Source organism: Choloepus didactylus, chromosome 17 (genome assembly GCF_015220235.1).
Source record: "Choloepus didactylus isolate mChoDid1 chromosome 17, mChoDid1.pri, whole genome shotgun sequence".
NCBI classification, from domain to species: domain Eukaryota; kingdom Metazoa; phylum Chordata; class Mammalia; order Pilosa; family Megalonychidae; genus Choloepus; species Choloepus didactylus.
In genome coordinates, this window is record NC_051323.1 from 28,322,574 (window position 1) to 28,346,862 (window position 24,289).

The 24,289-nt window shown below is 37.6% G+C and overlaps 1 protein-coding gene and 1 pseudogene across 5 annotated transcripts in view; one reads left to right on the forward strand and one right to left on the reverse strand.

The window, feature by feature from the left end:
- Nucleotides 1–24,289, forward strand: part of LOC119512040 (WD repeat containing planar cell polarity effector) — a 521,497-nt gene that overhangs the window by 75,476 nt on the left and 421,732 nt on the right. For 3 of the 5 annotated variants that reach the window (XR_005212317.1, XR_005212316.1, XM_037806596.1), the window contains exon 2: nt 14,284–14,360. The exons of 1 other annotated variant lie outside the window; for it this stretch is intronic. The gene's annotated coding sequence lies outside the window, so the exon portion shown is untranslated. Of the gene's footprint in view, nt 1–14,283; nt 14,907–24,289 lie in introns of all 5 variants that reach the window. One more of the 5 variants, XM_037806597.1, reaches the window with a different exon arrangement.
- Nucleotides 16,678–20,777, reverse strand: LOC119512072 (annotated as a pseudogene).

A 24,289-nucleotide genomic window follows, 5' to 3' on the forward strand; every position in this document is an offset into this window, starting at 1 on the left:
GAAAAGTTAAGGATGTATATTGTTAACCCTAGAACAACCACTAAAAATATAGTACAAAGAGGTATTGCTAAAATATGAGGTCAGCTGTTTTCAATATGTGGGCCATTCATCTGAAATCCAGATTTCAAAGAGGAGTCACTAATTTATTTAAATGATTAGGTATTCAAACATAAGATAACTAAGCAGAAGATTCCGGCAACCTGTAAAAGTACTGAAAGAATGCAAAAATGCTCTGATAAATAATAATTATAATAGCTAACATTAATTTGAGTGCCTACTATATGTCAATAATTGTGTTAAATTTTTTACATGTATTGTCACATTTATTTGTTACAGCAACCTTATAGGGAGTTGCTGTTATTATTTCCATTTTATAGATGAGGTAAGTGAGGCATGGAGATGTTAAATAATTTACTCAAAGTTTCCTGGCTAGTAAGTGGCAGAACAGAATTTGAACCCAGGATCCCTGGCTCCAGCATTTGTTGTCCGAATTACTATGCTATACCGCCTCAGAAAATGAAACCTGAGTTAAACTTCATGAATATTATGTTGCAGATAAAGTACAGTATATGACTAATATTCTTTAATGTGAAAGACAAGAAATCTTCAATTCCCATTTATAATGTTTCTGGAATATGTATCCCTTTTATCAATCCCAAGGGCAGATAATATAATACATCCTTTGGCTTTATTTTATCCCATAGGCCTTGCTTCCCTGTGTACAGCTTCTCTTTCAATATATTTGACTGGAAAAAAAGAGCTTCATAAAGCCAAGATTAGGAAAATTGAGGGAAAACTTGGTGAGATGAAGGCTAAGGGAAAGAGAGAAAAATCAGGCTACTGTTTGGTGGGAAAGGACATGAACCTTTATTTAATGCCTTATGTGTCTCAGGCTTTGTCTACTGCCATTTCTGCTTATATGTACATGGCTATAGTTACCCTTTCAAACTTTTTTGTTTAAAAAGCAAAGAACCTTTTATCAAATATTCATTATATTGCAATATATGAAACAGATAAAAGCAATATTTTATTTACCCAGATATTTTAGTAAGTTCACATTTATAGTGTTTGCATCAAGTCAGTGAGATTAATCATGTTTTGTAAAAGCAGAATTTAAAAATGAGAGTTGTAGATGACAGTTGTTATTTGTTTCTTAGCACCCAGCTATTTCTTAGTTTGTTTTAGTTGCTCAGCATTGAGGTAATTGTTGGGAGGATCATTCACCCACATCCCCATCCCTTTTCTTGGACTGTCTTGTGTTGTTATAACTAGATGTAGGTACTTGAGGTTCAAGGCTTGTGAGAATCTGAAAGGTCTTTTTGAACTGTCTGTTAGGGGTACTTGCTTTTTTGTGGTCAGGTAGCCCTCTTTGAGGGACTTCTAACTAAACTGAAAATACACTTGCTATCCCCATCTACCAGGAAAGAGCAGGTACTCTGGAGGTAGAGAGTGCTGGGGGGCAGTACTCATCAAATATACTGTGTTAGTTTTTTAAAAAACTGACCCTTTGTTCTATGTATCAATGTTGGCTCCACACCACTTATCTCTTGCCCACAGAAGTTAGCAAATATTTGTAATCAGGAAATTGGGTATGGTGCCACAGCACCAAAGATAGAGAAGGAAGAAAGCCAGGTGTTCAATATAAGGTAGGGGAACACTTTTAATCTTTGGACTTTCCATCTGTGTTTTTGACATATGACATTGTTTCCTTGGGCTTTCCCATCTACCTGGATCGTTCTGTTTTTGTTGGTGACGTAGTCTAGCTCTAGTTAGATACATGTGAAACAATAAATGCCATGTATGAGGCATAAAGGAAAAAAATAAATTGAACACATATATACCTGCTACCCAGATTAAGAAATAGAACATTAACAGTGCTTTGGAAACTCCTTGTAGATCCCTCCCCAGTTACATTCCTTTCCTTACCGACAGAGATAACTATGGACCTGAATTTTGAATTAATTGTTCTTGCTTTTCCTAAATAGTATGTTTTTTTAGTTTTGATAATTTTTTAATTTTATAGAAATGAAATCATGTTATAAGTTTTTCTGTAGCTTGCTCCGTTGCTTAATGTAGATTTTGAGAGTCATCTGTGTTGTTGAATACTTTATACTTTATTCATTATCCGTTCTGCATATTGATGGATTTTAGGTTGTTTCCAATTTTTAACTATTCCAAACATTGCTACTATGTACATTTTTTGTACATGTCTCTCAGTACAAATGAGAGACTCTCATGGAATTTTTAAAGTTCCTCCAGAACCTCTGCAGTAGTTTTCATAGTCCGAGACTTCTTCCTTTTTTCTAATCTAAATGAGTTACATTACAGTTGAGCTTGTTTCCTTATATTCTAGAGAGCATAGCGGTTGAACCACATTGACTGGATTAAAAACTCTGAGGTCTACCACTTCTGTGTAATATTGAGCAAGTTACTTAACCTCTCTGACCTCAGAGGGGCCTCACCTGCAGACTACCTTATATGGTTGTTGTGAGGATCAAATGGATTAATACATGAAAAGTGCCTGAAATATGGTAAACATAATAGATGTTTATTATTGTTCTTTCTACAGTGGAAATGGAAAAAGCTGTCATCTTTTATGAGAGATCCATTTTATACACTTAAATTCAGTACTCCCTACACCCATCCTTTTCAAGTCTTAATTATCAGAATTTTCATTCAAATTATATAAACAAGGATTATATCAAAACTCCTTTATTCAATCTAGTTGGTGCCTGGCACTGTGCAAGGGACTGGGCATACAATGATCTCTGCCTTGTCAGTACTAGATTCTACTACTCTCAGAATCTGGTAGGGGACAGAGACATAAAACAAATACACAAAATATCAAATTTCGAACTGTTATTAGTATTACAAAAGGAGCTAAAAGGGACTATGAGAGGGGAAAATGAGATGCCTAATGTAGCAATTGGGGAAAGCTCTTTTTATCAACAGATGTTTAAGCTGAAATAAAAGCTAAGTAGGGGGAAGAGTGTTCCCTACAGAGGGGATATGTATTGAGACTCCCAGGTGGAAAGAGCCTGGTGTGTTGTGGACCAAGAGAAGCCAGAGAGAATGGAGCTTAGTGAACAAAGTGGAGCCATATGAAGTGAAGTTGGAGAGATACATGAAAGGCCTTGTAAGCCAAGGAAAGGACAAGGGAAAGCCACTGGAGGATTTTAGGTTGGAGAGGAGCAGGATCCATTTCCATCTTAAAAGATCTGGCTTAAAAGAGAATTATTCTACTTTCATAAATGAGGGAGGAATTAAGACATTCCCAGATAAACAAAAGCTGAGAGGCTTTGTCACCACCAGACCAGCCCTTCAGCATATGCTAAAGGGAGTAATGCATGTTGAAAGGGAAGAGCACTAGACAATTGACTAAAGCCACATGAAGAAATAAAGATCTCCAGTAAAGATAATTACATGGGTAAATAACATACCAGTACTACTTATATTTTTTATTTGTAATTCTACTTTCTACTTCCTATAGGATCTAAAAGGCAAATGCATAAACTATAATGATAAATCAGTGGTTCAGGACTAATAAATAATGTATACATATGTAATTTGTGACAAGAGCTATATAAAGGTGATACCCCATAAAGGGACAGAGGGGTATAAGAACCATAGTTTACGTATGCTATTGAAATTGTTAAGTTGGTATCAACGCAAGCAAGATTGTTATATATTTAAGTTGTTAAATTTAAGCCCCATATTAACCACAAAGGAAATTTCAGGGAATATGCGAATTCATAGAGTCAGAAAGTAGAGTACAGGTTACCAGGTGTGGAGGGGAGGGGCACTGGGGAGTTAAAGCAAAATGAATATAGGGTTTCTATTTGGAGTGAAGGGTAAGTTCTAGGAATGGGTGGTGGTGAGGATACTGCAATATTGTAAATGTGATTAATTCCACTTAATGATATGCTTGGGAGAAGTTGGAATGGGAAAATCTATGTTATATGTATATTTCCACGATTTAAAAAGAGAGAGAGAGAAAGAGAAAAGAAAGAGATAATGACAAATGCAATGGAATCTAAGAATGGCTGGAAGAAGGCTCAAAATTTAATTCCTAGGAGGCGGGGCAAGATGGCAGACTGGTGAGCTGTATGTTTTAGTTACTCCTCCAGGAAAGTAGGTAAAAAGCCAGGAACTGCGTGGACTGGACACCACAGAGCAATCTGTCTTTGGGCATACTTCATACAACACTCATGAAAACGTGGAACTGCTGAGATCAGCGAAATCTGTAAGTTTTTGCGGCCAGGGGACCCGCGCCCCTCCCTGCCAGGCTCAGTCCCGGGGGAGGAGGGGCTGTCAGCTCCAGGAAGGAGAAGGGAGAATTGCAGTGGCTGCTCTTATCGGAAACTCATTCTACTGATTCAAACTCCAACCATAGATAGACTGAGACCAGACACCAGAGACTCTGAGAGCAGCCAGCCCAGCAGAGAGGAGACAGGCATAGAAAAAAAACAACACGAAAAACTCCAAAATAAAAGCAGAGGATTTTTGGAGTTCTGGTGAACACAGAAAGGGAAAGGGCGGAGATCAGGCCTTGAGGCGCATATGCAAATCCCGAAGCAAGGCTGATCTCTCTGCCCTGTGCACCTTTCCTTAATGGCCCTGGTTGCTTTGTCTATTAGCATTTCAATAACCCATTAGATCTCTGAGGAGGGCTGTTTTTTTTTTTTGTTTTTTTTTTTTAAATCCTTTTTGCTTTTTCTAAAACAATTACTCTAAGAAGCTCAATACAGAAAGCTTCAAAGAATTGAAATTTGGGCACGTCAAGTCAAGAGCAGAACTAAGAGAGCTCTGAGACAAAAGGCAATAATCCAGTGGCTGAGAAAATTCACTAAACAACACAACTTCCCAAGAAAAGGGGGGTGTCCGCTCGCAGCCACCATCCTGGTGGACAGGAAACACTCCTGCCCATCGCCAGCCCCATAGCCCAGAGCTGCCCCAGACAACCCAGTGTGACGGAAGTGCTTCAAATAACAGGCACACACCACAAAACTGGGCGTGGACATTAGCCTTCCCTGCAACCTCAGCTGAATGTCCCAGAGCTGGGAAGGGGGAGCAGTGTGAATTAACAGAGCCCCATTCAGCCATCATTTGAGCAGACTGGGAGCCTCCCAACACAGCCCAGCAGCCCAGAACTGCCCTGCGGGGACGGCACTCACCTGTGACATAGCACAGTCATCCCTCAACAGAGGACCCGGGGTGCACAGCCTGGAAGAGGGGCCCACTTGCATGTCTCAGGAGCCATACGCCAATACCAAAGACTTGTGGGTCAGTGGCAGAGACAAACTGTGGCAGGACTGAACTGAAGGATTAGACTATTGCAGCAGCTTTAAAACTCTAGGATCATCAGGGAGATTTGATTGTTAGGGCCACCCCCCCTCCCCGACTGCCCAGAAACACGCCCCACATACAGGGCAGGCAACACCAACTACACACGCAAGCTTGGTACACCAATTGGGCCCCACAAGACTCACTCCCCCACTCACCAAAAAGGCTAAGCAGGGGAGATCTGGCTTGTGGAGAACAGGTGGCTCGTGGACGCCACCTGCTGGTTAGTTAGAGAAAGTGTACTCCACGAAGCTGTAGATCTGATAAATTAGAGATAAGGACTTCAACTGGTCTACAAACCCTAAAAGAACCCTATCAAGTTCAGCAAATGCCACGAGGCCAAAAACAACAGAAAATTATAAAGCATATGAAAAAACCAGACGATATGGATAACCCAAGCCCAAGCACCCAAATCAAAAGACCAGAAGAGACACAGCACCTAGAGCAGCTACTCAAAGAACTAAAGATGAACAATGAGACCATAGTACGGGATATGAAGGAAATCAAGAAGACCCTAGAAGAGCATAAAGAAGACATTGCAAGACTAAATAAAAAAATGGATGATCTTATGGAAATTAAAGAAACTGTTGACCAAATTAAAAAGATTCTGGACACTCATAGTACAAGACTAGAGGAAGTTGAACAACGAATCAGTGACCTGGAAGATGACAGAATGGAAAATGAAAGCATAAAAGAAAGAATGGGGAAAAAAATTGAAAAACTCGAAATGGACCTCAGGGATATGGTAGATAATATGAAACGTCCGAATATAAGACTCATTGGTGTCCCAGAAGGGGAAGAAAAGGGTAAAGGTCTAGGAAGAGTATTCAAAGAAATTGTTGGGGAAAACTTCCCAAATCTTCTAAACAACATAAATACACAAATCATAAATGCTCAGCGAACTCCAAATAGAATAAATCCAAAAAAACCCACTCCGAGACATATACTGATCACACTGTCAAACATAGAAGAGAAGGAGCAAGTTCTGAAAGCAGCAAGAGAAAAGCAATTCACCACATACAAAGGAAACAGCATAAGACTAAGTAGTGACTACTCAGCAGCCACCATGGAGGCGAGAAGGCAGTGGCACGATATATTTAAAATTCTGAGTGAGAGGAATTTCCAGCCAAGAATACTTTATCCAGCAAAGCTCTCCTTCAAATTTGAGGGAGAGCTGAAATTTTTCACAGACAAAGAAATGCTGAGAGAATTTGATAACAAGAGACCTGCCCTACTGGAGATACTAAAGGGAGCCCTACAGACAGAGAAACAAAGACAGGACAGAGAGACTTGGAGAAAGGTTCAGTACTAAAGAAATTCGGTATGGGTACAATAAAGGATATTAATAGAGAGAGGGAAAAATATGGCAAACATAATCCAAAGGATAAGATGGCCGATTCAAGAAATGCCTTCACGGTTTTAACGTTGAATGTAAATGGATTAAACTCCCCAATTAAAAGATATAGATTCGCAGAATGGATCAAAAAAAAATGAACCATCAATATGTTGTATACAAGAGACTCATCTTAGACACAGGGACACAAAGAAACTGAAAGTGAAAGGATGGAAAAAAATATTTCATGCAAGCTACAGCCAAAAGAAAGCAGGTGTAGCAATATTAATCTCAGATAAAATAGACTTCAAATGCAGGGATGTTGTGAGAGACAAAGAAGGCCACTACATACTAATAAAAGGGGCAATTCAGCAAGAAGAAATAACAATCGTAAATGTCTATGCACCCAATCAAGGTGCCACAAAATACATGAGAGAAACATTGGCAAAACTAAAGGAAGCAATTGATGTTTCCACAATAATTGTGGGAGACTTCAACACATCACTCTCTCCTATAGATAGATCAACCAGACAGAAGACCAATAAGGAAATTGAAAACCTAAACAATCTGATAAATGAATTAGATTTAACAGACATCTACAGGACATTACATCCCAAATCACCAGGATACACATACTTTTCTAGTGCTCACGGAACTTTCTCCAGAATAGATCATATGCTGGGACATAAAACAAGCCTCAATAAATTTAAAAAGATTGAAATTATTCAAAGCACATTCTCTGACCACAATGGAATACAATTAGAAGTCAATAACCATCAGAGACTTAGAAAATTCACAAATACCTGGAGGTTAAACAACACACTCCTAAACAATCAGTGGGTTAAAGAAGAAATAGCAAGAGAAATTGCTAAATATATAGAGACGAATGAAAATGAGAACACAACATACCAAAACCTATGGGATGCAGCAAAAGCAGTGCTAAGGGGGAAATTTATAGCACTAAACGCATATATTAAAAAGGAAGAAAGAGCCAAAATCAAAGAACTAATGGATCAACTGAAGAAGCTAGAAAATGAACAGCAAACCAATCCTAAACCAAGTACAAGAAAAGAAATAACAAGGATTAAAGCAGAAATAAATGACATAGAGAACAAAAAAACAATAGAAAGGATAAATATCACCAAAAGTTGGTTCTTTGAGAAGATCAACAAGATTGACAAGCCCCTAGCTAGACTGACAAAATCAAAAAGAGAGAAGACCCATATAAACAAAATAATGAATGAAAAAGGTGACATAACTGCAGATCCTGAAGAAATTAAAAAAATTATAAGAGGATATTATGAACAACTGTATGGCAACAAACTGGATAATGTAGAAGAAATGGACAATTTCCTGGAAACATATGAACAACCTAGACTGACCAGAGAAGAAATAGAAGACCTCAACCAACCCATCACAAGCAAAGAGATCCAATCAGTCATCAAAAATCTTCCCACAAATAAATGCCCAGGGCCAGATGGCTTCACAGGGGAATTCTACCAAACTTTCCAGAAAGAACTGACACCAATCTTACTCAAACTCTTTCAAAACATTGAAAAAAATGGAACACTACCTAACTCATTTTATGAAGCTAACATCAATCTAATACCAAAACCAGGCAAAGATGGTACAAAAAAGGAAAACTACCGGCCAATCTCCCTAATGAATATAGATGCAAAAATCCTCAACAAAATACTTGCAAATCGAATCCAAAGACACATTAAAAAAATCATACACCATGACCAAGTGGGGTTCATTCCAGGCATGCAAGGATGGTTCAACATAAGAAAAACAATCAATGTATTACAACACATTAAAAACTCGAAAGGGAAAAATCAATTGATCATCTCAATAGATGCTGAAAAAGCATTTGACAAAATCCAACATCCCTTTTTGATAAAAACACTTCAAAAGGTAGGAATTGAAGGAAACTTCCTCAACATGATAAAGAGCATATATGAAAAACCCACAGCCAGCATAGTACTCAATGGTGAGAGACTGAAAGCCTTCCCTCTAAGATCAGGAACAAGACAAGGATGCCCGCTGTCACCACTGTTATTCAACATTGTGCTGGAAGTGCTAGCCAGGGCAATCCGGCAAGACAAAGAAATAAAAGGCATCCAAATTGGAAAAGAAGAAGTAAAACTGTCCTTGTTTGCAGATGATATGATCTTATATCTAGAAAACCCTGAGAAATCAACGATACTCCTACTAGAGCTAATAAACAAATTTAGCAAAGTAGCGGGATACAAGATTAATGCACATAAGTCAGTAATGTTTCTATATGCTAGAAATGAACAAACTGAAGAGACACTCAAGAAAAAGATACCATTTTCAATAGCAACTAAAAAAATCAAGTACCTAGGAATAAACTTAACCAAAGATGTAAAAGACCTATACAAAGAAAACTACATAACTCTACTAAAAGAAATAGAAGGGGACCTTAAAAGATGGAAAATATTCCGTGTTCATGGATAGGAAGGCTAAATGTCATTAAGATGTCAATTCTACCCAAACTCATCTACAGATTCAATGCAATCCCAATCAAAATTCCAACAACCTACTTTGCAGACTTGGAAAAGCTAGTTATCAAATTTATTTGGAAAGGGAAGATGCCTCGAATTGCTAAAGACACTCTAAAAAGAAAAACGAAGTGGGAGGACTTACACTCCCTGACTTTGAAGCTTATTATAAAGCCACAGTTGCCAAAACAGCATGGTACTGGCACAAAGATAGACATATAGATCAATGGAATCGAATTGAGAATTCAGAGATAGACCCTCAGATCTATGGCCGACTGATCTTTGATAAGGCCCCCAAAGTCACCGAACTGAGCCATAATGGTCTTTTCAACAAATGGGGCTGGGAGAGTTGGATATCCATATCCAAAAGAATGAAAGAGGACCCCTACCTCACCCCCTACACAAAAATTAACTCAAAATGGACCAAAGATCTCAATATAAAAGAAAGTACCATAAAACTCCTAGAAGATAATGTAGGAAAACATCTTCAAGACCTTGTATTAGGAGGCCACCTCCTAGACTTTACACCCAAAGCACAAGCAACAAAAGAGAAAATAGATAAATGGGAACTCCTCAAGCTTAGAAGTTTCTGCACCTCAAAGGAATTTCTCAAAAAGGTAAAGAGGCAGCCAACTCAATGGGAAAAAATTTTTGGAAACCATGTATCTGACAAAAGACTGATATCTTGCATATACAAAGAAATCCTACAACTCAATGACGATAGTACAGACAGCCCAATTATAAAATGGGCAAAAGAGATGAAAAGACAGTTCTCTGAAGAGGAAATACAAATGGCCAAGAAACACATGAAAAAATGTTCAACTTCACTAGGTATTAGAGAGATGCAAATTAAGACCACAATGAGATACCATCTAACACCGGTTAGAATGGCTGCCATTAAGCAAACAGGAAACTACAAATGCTGGAGGGGATGTGGAGAAATTGGAACTCTTATTCATTGTTGGTGGGACTGTATAATGGTTCAGCCACTCTGGAAGTCAGTCTGGCAGTTCCTTAGAAAACTAGATATAGAGCTACCATTCGATCCAGCGATTGCACTTCTCGGTATATACCCGGAAGATCGGAAAGCAGTGACACGAACAGATATCTGCACGCCAATGTTCATAGCAGCATTATTCACAATTGCCAAGAGATGGAAACAACCCAAATGTCCTTCAACAGATGAGTGGATAAATAAAATGTGGTATATACACACGATGGAATACTACGCGGCAGTAAGAAGGAACGATCTGGTGAAACATATGACAACATGGATGAACCTTGAAGACATAATGCTGAGCGAAATAAGCCAGGCACAAAAAGAGAAATATTATATGCTACCACTAATGTGAACTTTGAAAAATGTAAAACAAATGGTTTATAATGTAGAATGTAGGGGAACTAGCAGTAGAGAGCAATTAAGGAAGGGGGAACAATAATCCAAGAAGAACAGATAAGCTATTTAACGTTCTGGGGATGCCCAGAAATGACTATGGTCTGTTAATTTCTGATGGATGTAGTAGGAACAAGTTCACTGAAATGTTGCTATATTATGTAACTTTCTTGGGGTAAAGTAGGAACATGTTGGAAGTTAAGCAGTTATCTTAGGTTAGTTGTCTTTTTCTTACTCCCTTGCTATGGTCTCTTTGAAATGTTCTTTTATTGTATGTTTGTTTTCTTTTTAACTTTTTTTTTCATACAGTTGATTTGAAAAAAGAAGGGAAAGTTAAAAAAAAAAAAAAAAGAAAAAAGACAAACAAGGAAAAAAAAAAAAAAGATGTAGTGCCCCCTTGAGGAGCCTGTGGAGAATGCAGGGGTATTCGCCTACCCCACCACCATGGTTGCTAACATGACCACAGACATAGGGGACTGGTGGTTTGATGGGTTGAGCCCTCTACCATAAGTTTTACCCTTGGGAAGACGGTTGCTGCAAAGGAGAGGCTAGGCCTCCCTGTATTTGTGCCTAAGAGTCTCCTCCTGAATGCCTCTTTGTTGCTCAGATGTGGCCCTCTCTCTCTGGCTAAGCCAACTTGAAAGGTGAAATCACTGCCCTCCCCCCTACGTGGGATCAGACACCCAGGGGAGTGAGTCTCCCTGGCAGCGTGGAGTGTGACTCCCGGGGAGGAATGTAGACCCGGCATCGTGGGATGGAGAACATTTTCTTGACCAAAAGGGGGATGTGAAAGGAAATGAAATAAGCTTCAGTGGCAGAGAGATTCCAAAACGAGCCGAGAGATCACTCTGGTGGGCACTCTTACGCACACTTTAGACAACCTTTTTTAGGTTCTAAAGAATTGGGGTAGCTGGTGGTAGATACCTGAAACTATTAAACTACAACCCAGAACCCATGAATCTCGAAGACAGTTGTATCAAAATGTAGCTTATGAGGGGTGACAGTGGGATTGGGAATGCCATAAGGACCAAACTCCACTTTGTCTAGTTTATGGATGGATGTGTAGAAAAGTAGGGGAAGCAAACAAACAGACAAAGGTACCTAGTGTTCTTTTTTACTTCAAATGCTCTTTTTCACTCTAATTATTATTCTTGTTATTTTTGTGTGTGTGCTAATGAAGGTGTCAGCGATTGATTTAGGTGATGAATGTACAACTATGTAATGGTACTGTAAAGAATCGAAAGTGCAATTTGTTTTTTATGACTGCGTGGTATGTGAATATATCTCAATAAAATGATGATTAAAAAAAAAATTTAATTCCTAGATCATAAAAAATGGAATATAGAATGTAAACTTTGTGTTAAATTTCTTGAACTTAACTGCGCTTAAGGTTGTTACATATGTGAATATCTTTGTTCTTAGGAAGTGTCCTGCAAGTACTGTGTTTTCAAGGAGTACGATATGAGCAACCTGCTCTCAAATGTTCAGAAAATACATAGACAGACAGATAGAAAGATAGATAAATAGATGACATGATACAGCAAAGGTGGCAAAATGTTAAAATTGGTGGATCTGGGTACCTGAGGGGGTGGGGTATGTTGGAGTTTTCTTTATGGGGTTGTGTTATTATTGCAACTGTCCTGTAAGTTTGAAATTATTTAAAAATATAAAGTTTAAAAAAAAGAATGATTTAATATGTTTAGTTTGGAGACTGTAACGATTCTCAAAGTAGCCGATGATAGTGACAGTGGAGATGGAGAGAACTAGACATTCAAAAATATTTAAGATGTAGAATAGATGGGATTGGTGATGGTTTTATAGGCACATACGGATGACAAGAGAGAGGGAGATAGCAAAGTTAACTCTGGTGTTTGGCTTATGAACTTTCTTTGTCAGCTTTTCAAATGTTATTTGTGGTTCTTTTTTTCTTCGTTTTTTTTTTTTTTTTAACATGCCCAAGTTTATAGATTTTCTCTTTAGCTGTGTATAATAGAAGTTAGTGCTTTTTAAAAATAGAGGTTTAACCAATGTTGGCTTCCTGGTTATATATACTGATACCCTGCTTGCTTTTTTTTAGATTTCCATAAATATGGTAACTAATTTATCAAATCGTTGAGAATATAATGAGCCAGGCACTGGTTAGATACAGTGAGTGATTCAGAAATGAATTGGATGTAGGTACAACACCAAACCACTGATACCTTGTTTTCTTCAGTGTTACCTACATTTTTTTTAAAATTTTTAATTCATATCCTATGGGTTCTGAATATTCCTTAAATTTTTCTGAGATTATTTAAAATATTTACCATATATTCTTAAGGTTTATATCTTCTGGTCTTTTTTTTTTTTTTTTTTTTTTTTTAAATTGATTCAGACCCATTGTCACCATACATTTATTTACTTAACCCTCTTGGACCTAATTGTATTTTCAGTCATTTATTCATAATGAGAAGTTCATAGATTTCTGCCTGTTATTAAATAACCCCACAATTTCCAAATTTCTAGTATTCTGGGATTTGATTATCACTTTATGTATAGCCTGTTCATGACCTTTTTGCTTTAGGATAAATCCTATCCCATTTTGCTTTTGTCGTTCCAGACAGAAGTCTTTTTGTCTACATTTACATAAATACATTATACCCTTGCTTTTATGTATATGTATATGTATATGTACATGTATATGTGTATCTATATCTATCTATATCTATCTATATCTGCTTTTAAAGGAAACTTGACCAGGTCTGTTATTTACTTTTTGGTTTATTAATGCTTGATGGTCACTTCATCCAGTCATCTATGCCTTAGCTGAAAAATACTTAGCTAACACTGGACCTAGAACCACTTCTTAAAAACATTTGTTATTTCCCTTGAGAGAGTTATTCATTGATAGCACTTAGAAATTTAAGTGTTCAGTTTGTATCCATGTAATAGGCATGTGTTATATAGGAAACCTAAAAGACTTTCTAAACTTATTCTTTCCTTCCTAGATCAGGCTGTTAAAAAAAGTCTGTTGCTTACTATCCTATTTTTTTTAGAATACATTTTATTTTTTCCTTTATTTTTCTATAGGTAAAAATTAGATTCATGAGTATACAGTTATCAAAGTCATTGATTTAAAGGCCCTCTCCAGCTTTACCATTCTATAATTCAGGGACTTTTTCTGATCTTTAAGCACTTCTCCAAGTTTTTTCATTTTTTATTTTTTATTTTTATGGATTCTTCAGAATGATAACTATTAGCCAGTTATTTTAGTCTCCCAAGATGCCTTTCATTGAACTTCCAGATTTTCAAAATTTCTAACCAGTTAAATCATCTTTAATGTGGCCCTTGCTCATTTGTACTTGATTTTCTACCCAAACAATTATTAAACTTTCATTTCTTTTCCTAATTCTTTTTTTGGAAAAGAAAATCATCTCTATCATTAGGGTGTACAAGTTATTGTGTAAGTTATGGTTTTCTGAATTTCTCAGCTCCTCTTCCTTTTCAATTACTGTGGCGAAATTTGAGATTTTATATAAGTTGAAAGTTCAGTGTCCCCAAATGCTTAACATTTTAAGCTTTAATAATTTCAAAAGAATCAGTGCTACAGACTTAGAAAAAACATCATTTGAAAGTCTAATTATTTAAATTTATGTTTATATGGTTTTGTGAATATTTAATAACAAAGTTTTAATTTAAAATTTTTGTTTTAGTTCTTCTGATTGAAGATAACAAACACTGAAGAAAACTTACCTGTTTTCTCTGGTGAGCTGAACTCAAGTCCACTGCAGTAAGAACAACTTTCACTTATTATAAGAAGGGGGTTCTTCCCCTCCTGGATAAAAATTTTATTTAACAACTCGATGAAAAATTCAAGGACATTGGGCTTAATTCACGACAAGCCTAGATCTGGGAGATGCCAATTAAGTGGAGAGAATATGGCTGAAATCGAGAGGCCATTTGGCACAGAGTCCCGAAAACATGTACCATGCATCTGTTGAATCGAATATTCCAAAAACCACAGGGCACAGAATTATAATGGTGAAACTCCAAGCACGCCTAAAACGTGTTCAAATGCTACAAGAAGATTACCAAGCTAAGTTAGACTTCTGTCAACTAATGAAGTAAAAAGTTGAAAATTGCAGTAGTGTTTTTGACAAGTTAACCTTTTCTGTTGAAGCAACTTTCCATAGAAGTGGCAGTGTTGTCCATCACAGTTGCCATGCTTGGTACACAGAAAAGCCTAGGGAAGTTTGGCTACAGACTCTGAAAGTTAATGTTTTGTGTACCATTAGGAAGTTTTGCATGATTGGCCCTTCTTGATTTCAATTGAGATGTAAGTCACATACTATAAAATTTATTCTTTTAAAATACAGTTCAGTGGTTTTTGTGTATTCATAGAGTTGTTCAGTCATCACCACTATCTAATTCAGAACATTTTCATTGCTCCAAAAAGAAATCCCATGTACATTGGTAGTTACTCCCGGATTCCCCCTCCTTTTAGCCCCTGGCAACCACTAGTCTAGTTTTTGTGTTTGTGGATGTGGCTAGTCTGCACATTTCATCTGACTGGAATCATAGAATATGTGGCCTTCTGTGTCTGTTGGACCTTTCTTTCCCTTTCTTTTTTTTTTTTTTGATTAAAGCATACATTTTATTTATGTGGAACTTCACATGCTCTATGCTTTTCATGGTTACATTTCCCACAATAAGCATTAAATACCAGGGCAAACCTCCCCAGCAGAATCCTCCCCATGAAATTCAAATGAACAAACTTTCCTGTAACAGTCATTTTTAAATCACAAAGATTATACTCATTTCTGGATTCCAAACCCATGGGACTGCTACATGGTATCAAATTGTAATGTGCCAAAAAATACCTGGGTTTGGACACTGCTAAATTAAAATTGCTGGCATTTTAAAATCACATCTAAGTTTTTTACGATGCCCTCATTTCCAAGAGAACAAAGAAAAAGCAATATGAACAATAGATCTTTATGTTAAAAAGGAAGGAAAAACTCACCAAAAAGGAATATGCAAGAAGCAAGTTAAGGAAATACCAATTTCTATTCCTTGCTCAATTAAAAAAAAATTAAGAAGCAATATATTATGCAAATGAAATAATTACAGAAAGCTGGGGAAAATTTTGCTAGAATAAAATGATTTTTTTAAAAAGGAGCCAGTGTTTGCAAACTGAAATGTTTAGTTCAACCGTATTGCTCAATATCTGGTGTGTAGGTATGTATGTATAGATATGTGTGTGTATGTATGTATCTCATCTGTTTTTCTCCCCAGCATGAGTCTAAACTGTAAAAGCTAGAGAAGGTATTGCAGAACAAAATTTTGTAGAATCCTGTGTACATGCTAAAAGAACAATTATAGATACAAGGGGGAAAAAGATGGGATTGAGCAACAATTAAATAATATCTGAAGTAGAATTTGGGATACTTAGAGAGGATTAAAATAAAAACAATAAATATAAGGAATGATTTTACATTTGTTTTTACATCACTGTTTCCTACCATGTATAAGGTCAGATTGCTTTGAAGAATCCATACTTAGGTCTTAAAGTTGCAAAAAAAAAGTACCCTTATGTTCATGATTCAATGTGTAATTTACATTATCTTTAAATTATGCTATACCTGATTATATTCTAATTTCAAGTACTTTACTTCCATCAGGGGAAAAAGTCATTTCATGAATATATACACAATGTCTGTATTGTATTATACTTCTAAAGCTATAAATATTTCAGTAGTTTTTATAGTGCTTGAAAAAAGAATGATATAGAGCCTTTGGAAAAATGAATTAGATTCTTAACAATGCTATAGGAAAACACTAACAGATTTAGTGCTGGGCAAAAGCAAAGTCAAGTCTATTCTGTGTTCCAAATTTCTATCATTGCCAATCATTGCCATCAACTAACTTCTTCTGACATCCCTAATCTAGTGATCAAATGCCCATGGACCTGCTAAAAACAAGTGTGATCTTGGTACATGTCTTCTATCTAGAGTGTGTACAGCCAAAACACACACGAACACAGGACCTTGCTCCAGTGTTATGTGAGCATTTGGTGCAAAAGTGTGCATGTATCTGGTAAGTCCAGTCTAGTGATTCCCTTTGGTTGACTTCTGCTCCTCTCTCTGCTTCTGCTTCTTCCTCTTGCCACCTTCTTTGAATCCTGCTGAATAAATGGAAGAATCCCAGTTGCCGGTGACCTGAGGTTTATTTTGCTCATCATCCTCCTCACAAATATGGTTAGATACATGAATGGGTAAAGTGGCAGTTCTGTGAGACTTCAGTGGATGGACATTGGCTGGCTGGGAAGGCAGAGCATTTTGTCCTCTTTGCCTGCATTCTTCTGCAAAGGCGTCTTCATCTGCCACACCGTTTATTGTTAAGGACTTTAACTGGCCATCTTCTTCAACTTCTACTCTTTCTTGACCATTCTCAGTAATCCTCTTTGTAGTGATTTTTCTGCCATTAACTATTTTGGTAGAAGGTGATATAGATTTGAAGTTGCCCATCCTACTACCATTAAAGGATGTTGAAGAAAAGGAAGTAAGGCCCCGGTGCTCCAGTGAATCAAATGAAATAAATCCTGTATTGAAAGAAGAAAATCCACCCCCCAAAGATGGAAACCCACTGAAGGCAGAGAAAAAAGATCCTGTGCCCTTGTTTCTGGTTCCATGGATGCCTCTTCAGTTTCCAAAAAACTCCTCAACTGGGTCTTCGAAGAAGTCAGAAGAAAATGGGTGCCTTCTACCAAAAAATTCCCTGAAGACATCGTCTGGATTACAGAATGTAAAGCCAAACTCAAACGGACCATCAAAATAACTTCCACCTCCACCACCACCATTTAATCCTTCTTTGCCGTATTTGTCATAGATGTCCCATTTTTTAGCCTCTGATAACACCTCATATTCTTAGGCTACTTGTTTGAATTTTCTCTCTGCTTCTTCTTTTTTTTTTTTTTTTTTTAATTCAGTTTTATTGAAATATATTCACAAACCATACAGTCATCCATGGTATACAATCAACTGTTCACAGTATGATCATATAGTTATGCGTTCATCACCACAATCTATTTCTGAACATTTTCCTTACATCAGAAAGAATCAGAATAAGAATAAAAAATAAAAGTGAAAAGAGAATACCCAAACCATCCCCCCATCCCACCCTATTTGTCATTTAGTTTTTACTCCCATTTTTCCACTGATTTTTTTTCAATTTTTTAACTTTGTTTATCAAAAAATTAAAAACAAACAGGCAAACAACAACCAAAAAAAACCCCACAACATTTCAAACAAAGCAATGGATTAAGGAAAACAAATAACCTAAAATAATTACTTTGCTTCCAATATGTTCCTACCATACCCCAAGAAAATTAATAAACCATGTCCAAACAGAGGAGTAAGAAAAACAAATAATCTAAAATAACTACATTGCTTCCAACATGTTCCTACCATACCCCAAGAAAATTAACAACCCCTAAGAAAACAAAGGAATAAGAGAAAAAAAAACCTAAAATAACTCTATTGCTTCCAACATGATCTTACTATATCCAAGAAAGTTTACAAACCATAATCATTCCTGAGCATTCCCATAACATTGAGATTACCCTCCATAGTTTATCTTCTGCTTCTTCTTTATTCTCAAGATTTTTATCGGGGTGCCACTTCAGTGCCAATTTACAATGTGCCTTTTTAATATCCTTGGGTGAGGCATGTCTCTGCATGCCTAGAACTTCATAGTAATCCACTATGTTTTAACAGATTGTTGGAAACAAGCCCCAAGGAGGTTGGCAGCCAGCAGCAGGAAGGAGGAGAGGCTAGGTGGTGGAGCCTGGGGTCTCCTCGCAGCTCCGTCACGGCTAGTGCTGGTGGAGGCAGTGGCGGTGATGGACCTTTGTTTTTGAAGAATCTACAATCAATGACGAATTGCTTTGCAATTTTTTTCGTTTCTGTAGTAGAAAGCTTACATATGTGAAATAATACCATTTTCATTATTATATACATCAAAACCTTGTTCTTCGGATGATCTTAGGACTAGAAGTACAAATGCAGTCATTTCAGCCACTCAGCTGGGAGTAGGCCATATGTGTGTGTATGTATGTATTTGTATAATTCCTTAGCCCTGACCTCTGAGGGCTTAGAAGCAATGATGGTCTTGTAGCAATGAGACAGTACTGCCCAGATTTTGATTTCTAAATATCATTTTCCACTAAAAGGAATCAGGGTTCCTTGGAGAAATGACTTGTGTAAGAAAGCAAGTAAGTGCTCAAGGAATGATAAAACTATGTGAAAGGACAGAGGAGCTCCCTTGAAGGGATGCCATGTAAGTAAAGGAGTAAATAAATAAATGGAGTTGAACAGAAAGCTCTGCCTTATAGTAGAATAACAATTAATAAATGTAGACTGTTGGAATTAGAAAATCACCATTTGGCAGCCCTCATAATTGATTTAGGCAGAATCATTAATTGGTAAATGTTTGAAGCAAAATAGTATATTTGCATAGACTAGATATCTCCCCACAAAATATTTAATTACTTTTTAATTAAGTGCAAAATACTTATTCATTAACTTTACTGAGGAGAAATATGGCAGATACTATCTTAACCAAGTGATACAGGTTAAAAACACTAATGGTGGAATAAATTGACTTGTGTACCTTCTGATGAAATGAACTGAAGAGAGACTAGCAACAATTCTATGATACTCTTGCCAGTAATGCATAACCCAAGTCTGATCCCTAGGAAACATCAGATATATCCAGATTGAGGGACATTCTATAAAATAACTAGCCTTTATGCTTCAGAAATGCCAATGTCATATAAGACAAGGGAAGACTGAGGAACTGTTCCAAATTAAAGTGGATCAAAGAAATGTGACAATTAAATGCAAAGAATGATCCCAGATTGGATCCTGGACATTATTGGAACAATTGGTGAAATTTGAGTTGGATCTCTGGTTTAAATGGTGAAATTTTGTTGATGTTAATTTACTGATTTTGACTTTACTGTGTTTATGTAGGAGAGTGTCCTTGGTTTTAGGAAATGCACATTGAAGTATTAAAGGGTAATGGGGACATCATGTCTACAACTTAATTTCAAGGGGCTCAGAAAAAGTTTGTGTGTGTCCGCCCGTTGTATGGATGAGAGAATGTTAATGCAAGTGAGTAAAATGTTAACAAATTGGGGAAGCTGGGCCAAGGGTATACAGGAGTTCTTTGTACTATTCTTGCAACTTTTCCATTAGTTTGAAATTATTTCACAATAAAAAGTTTAAAAAATGTCCTTTTTTCTTTTGAAGTTGAGTATCCCTGTGTCCCACTTCACACTGAATGCTTTACTTACCAATACAAAGTTTTTGTAAAGGACCAGAGTAATGTAAAGATGAGTTTGAATATTTACACAAAATGAATGAATGGAAAATTATGCCTTGAATATAACAATGTTGACATGGGTCTTTTAAAAAAAATCTTTTAAAAAAAATACCCTGTACTCCAGGATCCATAAATCATTTCTAAAGAGTGATGAATTAAGGAAAAATAGCATCTTGGAGGACAAACACCCCAGGCATTCATCCCCTGACCTAACCAAATGACAGACCTGGAAACAACTTCAAAGCTGCAAACTTAACTGGCTCTGACATGTACCAAGATGGGGGGAAATACTTCTCACAACTTTGAAATAAATGTTTAGTCTTTAAAGGGAACAAAAGAAAAAGTAGTATCATATTTCATAAATAACAGTTGAGTTCACATTATTCATTTGTGTTAATTGGGAAAAGCTGGTAAAATTAAATCAAGCTTATTTTTATATCTTTTCTTCCTCTTGCTCCCCCCTTATGGTGGTGTACAGTGTGTGAGGGGGTGGGGCTGGGGAAGACAAAAACTTTTAAAATATTCATTGCTTTCCACAAGTGTCAGTGAAAGTCTGTTGGATGCTTTTCTTTCATTGCTGTTAGGGCCCATACAAGTTAAATTTCATTTCACAGTCCTTAGTTTGGCATTCAGGGACTTCTATAGTTTAGTGATAACCTATGTTTCTACCTTTTCTTAAACTTTACTACCATATAGGTATCATCTTCTTTAGATACACTTGTATTCCTTTTACCCTAAAAAAATCTTTGATTCTGTTTACATGTAAGATCCTCTTACCTCTACTCTTTTCTGAATGTTTGTTACTCAATCTGACAAAATACATCATAGGTTCCATTTCTTCCAAGAAGCTGTTTCTATTCACTCTTGATTTCTATGTTAAGTAATCTTACAGCTTCTTTGTTAATGCCTTTTATTTCACGTTTAATCACATATTTCCTATTAAATCTTGCATTTTTTTAACCTTTTGTGTCTGTATCTGTTGTCTTCTCAAAAGTTTATGAACTCCAAAAGAGAAGAGACTGTATTTATACTTCACAATGTTCCTGACAGTATCAGCTATGTTTTTAAAAATTAAATTACTTTTATCCTTTAAGTACTTGTTACCAAATGTGGATATAAACCTTTTTCACATTGGTGTTTTCTTATTGCTTCCTGTAATATATTTAAAATGAAAGTGATTTTTTTAATGCATTGGAGTAGGTATATCTCTGGGAATAACTGGAGAAAAAATGATTTAAAGGAGAACAAGTAGAGGAAATTTATCTTTTATAAAGGACATTATCAATTAAAGATACCTGTCCAATTAAAGAATGCCCAAATATTCACAGATTGAATATTGATACTAATGAAATAATTTGTCAGAAGCTTCTTTGGGGCTAATATAAAAAAACACCTGGCTTTTTAATAGGATGTAGAAAATAAAATATTTTTTAAAAAGCAAAGAAGAGTACTTATGTTTATGTGTACACTAGGATAAAAAGATTTAAGGAAGAAAGGTTATGTTGGGGGTAGGTTAAAGAAGGGCACTTAGAAATCTAGAAGGCGATAAAAAAATTATCACCCTTTGAAATGGATACTATTTATTTTAACAAATAATTCACATGCTTACTTGTTTTTAGGTAACAAAACATGCTGACCTTTTGCTTTTAGTGTATTTTGGGCCTTAATTGCTTAATGTTGTCTAAGATCATGTGACCAACAAATCCTTGCCATTATAAACTTATATTTTTGATGAGACAGATTTTAAAAGTGTCTGAAGCTTTCAGTATGAGGAATTTCTTGTTTCTTCTTCAGCTATTTAGTTATTTTTTAAAATGTAATGGGCAGCTGCATACTTACAGTTGGTCTTTTTTATTTTTGATATTCCTAGAAGAGGGATTGCTGAATACGTATTTGATACTAAAATCTATGGGGTGTAGTTTGACAAAGCCCCCTGGGTGGCTCTGATTCCCTCCCTGTCTCCTAAGTTGAGAATCACTCTAGTTATCAGAACTCCTTGTTGGAGGCATGGGAGCTCAATTGCTTCATAGATAGGTATGATGCATGACACTATAGGTATTATTTCTGTATTTCACTTGATTTCTTGGGGTAACTAGCTGATGTGCCAATGGTTAATCATTTGAACAGGGCCCTTCTGAAATGGAAGACAACTGGAATGTGAAATTATAGCTTTTAGAACCAGGTGTTTCTAAAGTCTAAAGATTTCTCAGAGAAAAATTTAAAACATCTGGTAGACATAGGGTTTAAGGGTTCATAGGTGGAAGTCCTGCTGTTGCTGGCAGGATACTCTAAGGATTCTGATTTCATGTGTTATCCTGGACCGTTTTGTCCTATGGCCAAGCCTCTGGATCCCATGTAGTAGGGATGAGAATGGGGATTGAGTGGTAAGAGCATAATATATTAAAGAATATGTTCTGGTTTGCTAATGCTGCCATTTTGCAAAACGCCAGAAATGGATTGGCTTTTATAAGGGGGTTTATTTGGTTACAAAGCTACAGTCTGAAGGCCTTAAAAATGTTCAGATTAAGGCATCAGCACATACACTGTCACCGAAGGAGGGCCAATGGTGTCCTGAAAACCTCTGTTAGCTGGGAACGCATGTGGCTGGCATCTGCTGATCCTGGGTTGTGTTCAGCTCCTTTCTCAGCTCCTGTGCATTCTTCAAAATGTTGCTTTTGGGGCACTTTGTCCTCTTTTAGCTTCTCTGGAGCAAACTGTGGGCTAGTATAAGTCTGCTTTCAATGGCCGTCTCCAAAATGTCTCTCTCAGTTGCTCTTCAAAATGTCACTCACAGCTGCTCTGAGTTCCTTCTCTTTGTCACCTCTTTTATATGGTTCCAGTGATTTAATATCAGACCCACCCTGAATGGGTGGATATTCTGGTTTGCCAATGCTGCCGTTTTGCAAAACACCAGAAATGGATTGGCTTTTATAAAGGGGGTTTATTTGGTTACAAAGTTACAGTCTTAAGGCCATAAAGTGCCCAAGATAAGGCATCACAGTCGGGTACCTTCACTGGAGGATGGCCAATGGTGTCCGGAAAACCTCTGTTAGCTGGGAAGGCACATGGCTGGGGTCTGCTCTGGAGTTCTGGTTTCAAAGGGCTTTCTCCCAGGATGTTCCTCTCTAGGCTGCAGCTCCACAAAAAAATCTTGGGGCATTTGTTCTCTCTTAGCTTCTCTGGAGCAAAGTCTGCTTTCAAAGACATTTCCAAAATGTCTCTGTAAGCTGCAGCTCCTCTGTCAGCTCTGTGAGTTCTTCAAAGTGTCCCTCTTGGCTGTAGCAAGCTCACTCCTTCTGTCTGAGCTTATATAGTGCTCTAGTAAACTAATCAAGGCCCACACTGAATGGGCAGGGCCACACCTCCATGGAAATTATCTAATCGGAGTTATCACCTACAGTTGGGTGGGTCGCATCTCCATGGAAACAGTCAATCAAAGAATTACAATCTAATCAACACTAATATGTCTGCCCACACAAGACTGCATCAAAGATAATGGCATTTTGGGAGACATAATACATTCAAACTGGCACATTGGGGTAACATCTCCGTCGAAATTATCCAATCAAAAGTCTCACCCACAGTTGATTAAGTCACATCTCCATGGAAACACTCAGTCAAAGGATTCCAACCTAATCAACACTAATACATCTGCCCCTGCGGGAGTGGGGGTAGGGGGAGCGTTGCCCCAAGGGTTGCCTTGAGGTGTAGAAGGCAGCCAGGGGTTGTTAGTCGGCAGGGTGGGAGGAGCGGCGGCAGCTGCCGGTAGCAGCTCCGAGGGGGAGCTCGCCGGAGGGGGAGGCGGAAGTGGGAGGCCCCAAGCGTCGCAAGACGGCGGCGCGGTGGGAGTGGCTAAGGCATAGAATGGTGGACTAGCTCCGCCCTGTGAAAGGGTGGGGCCCAAGGCATAAGATGGCGGACTAACTCCGCCCTGTGAAAGGGCGGGGTAAAGCGCATGCGGTTTCCGGCCCAGCTTAGGGCTGACGTCATTGCCGGAGCACTTCCTCCCCTCGATGGAAGAAGAAGGAGGAAGTTCGCCATCTTGGCGAGGCTTAGTATTGCTTTGTTTTTGGGGGGGCGACTTCGAGCGCGTTGTTAATTTGCTCGACTAAGGATTCTGTGTCCGAATCGTGGTCTACATTAGTATCGCTGTCTGAATCTGTTGGCTGGGTTGATAGGGCCTCCTTGGATTTAATGGGGCCTCGATCAGGGGGGAGGGAGCCTTGAAGGCAGGAGCGGACGGTTATTAAGGTGGGGAGCAAGCCGGGAGGGAAGCGCTTGCTCTCATGTTCCATGGCGTTGGTGACCCGATCAATAAGGCGATCATAAGTAACA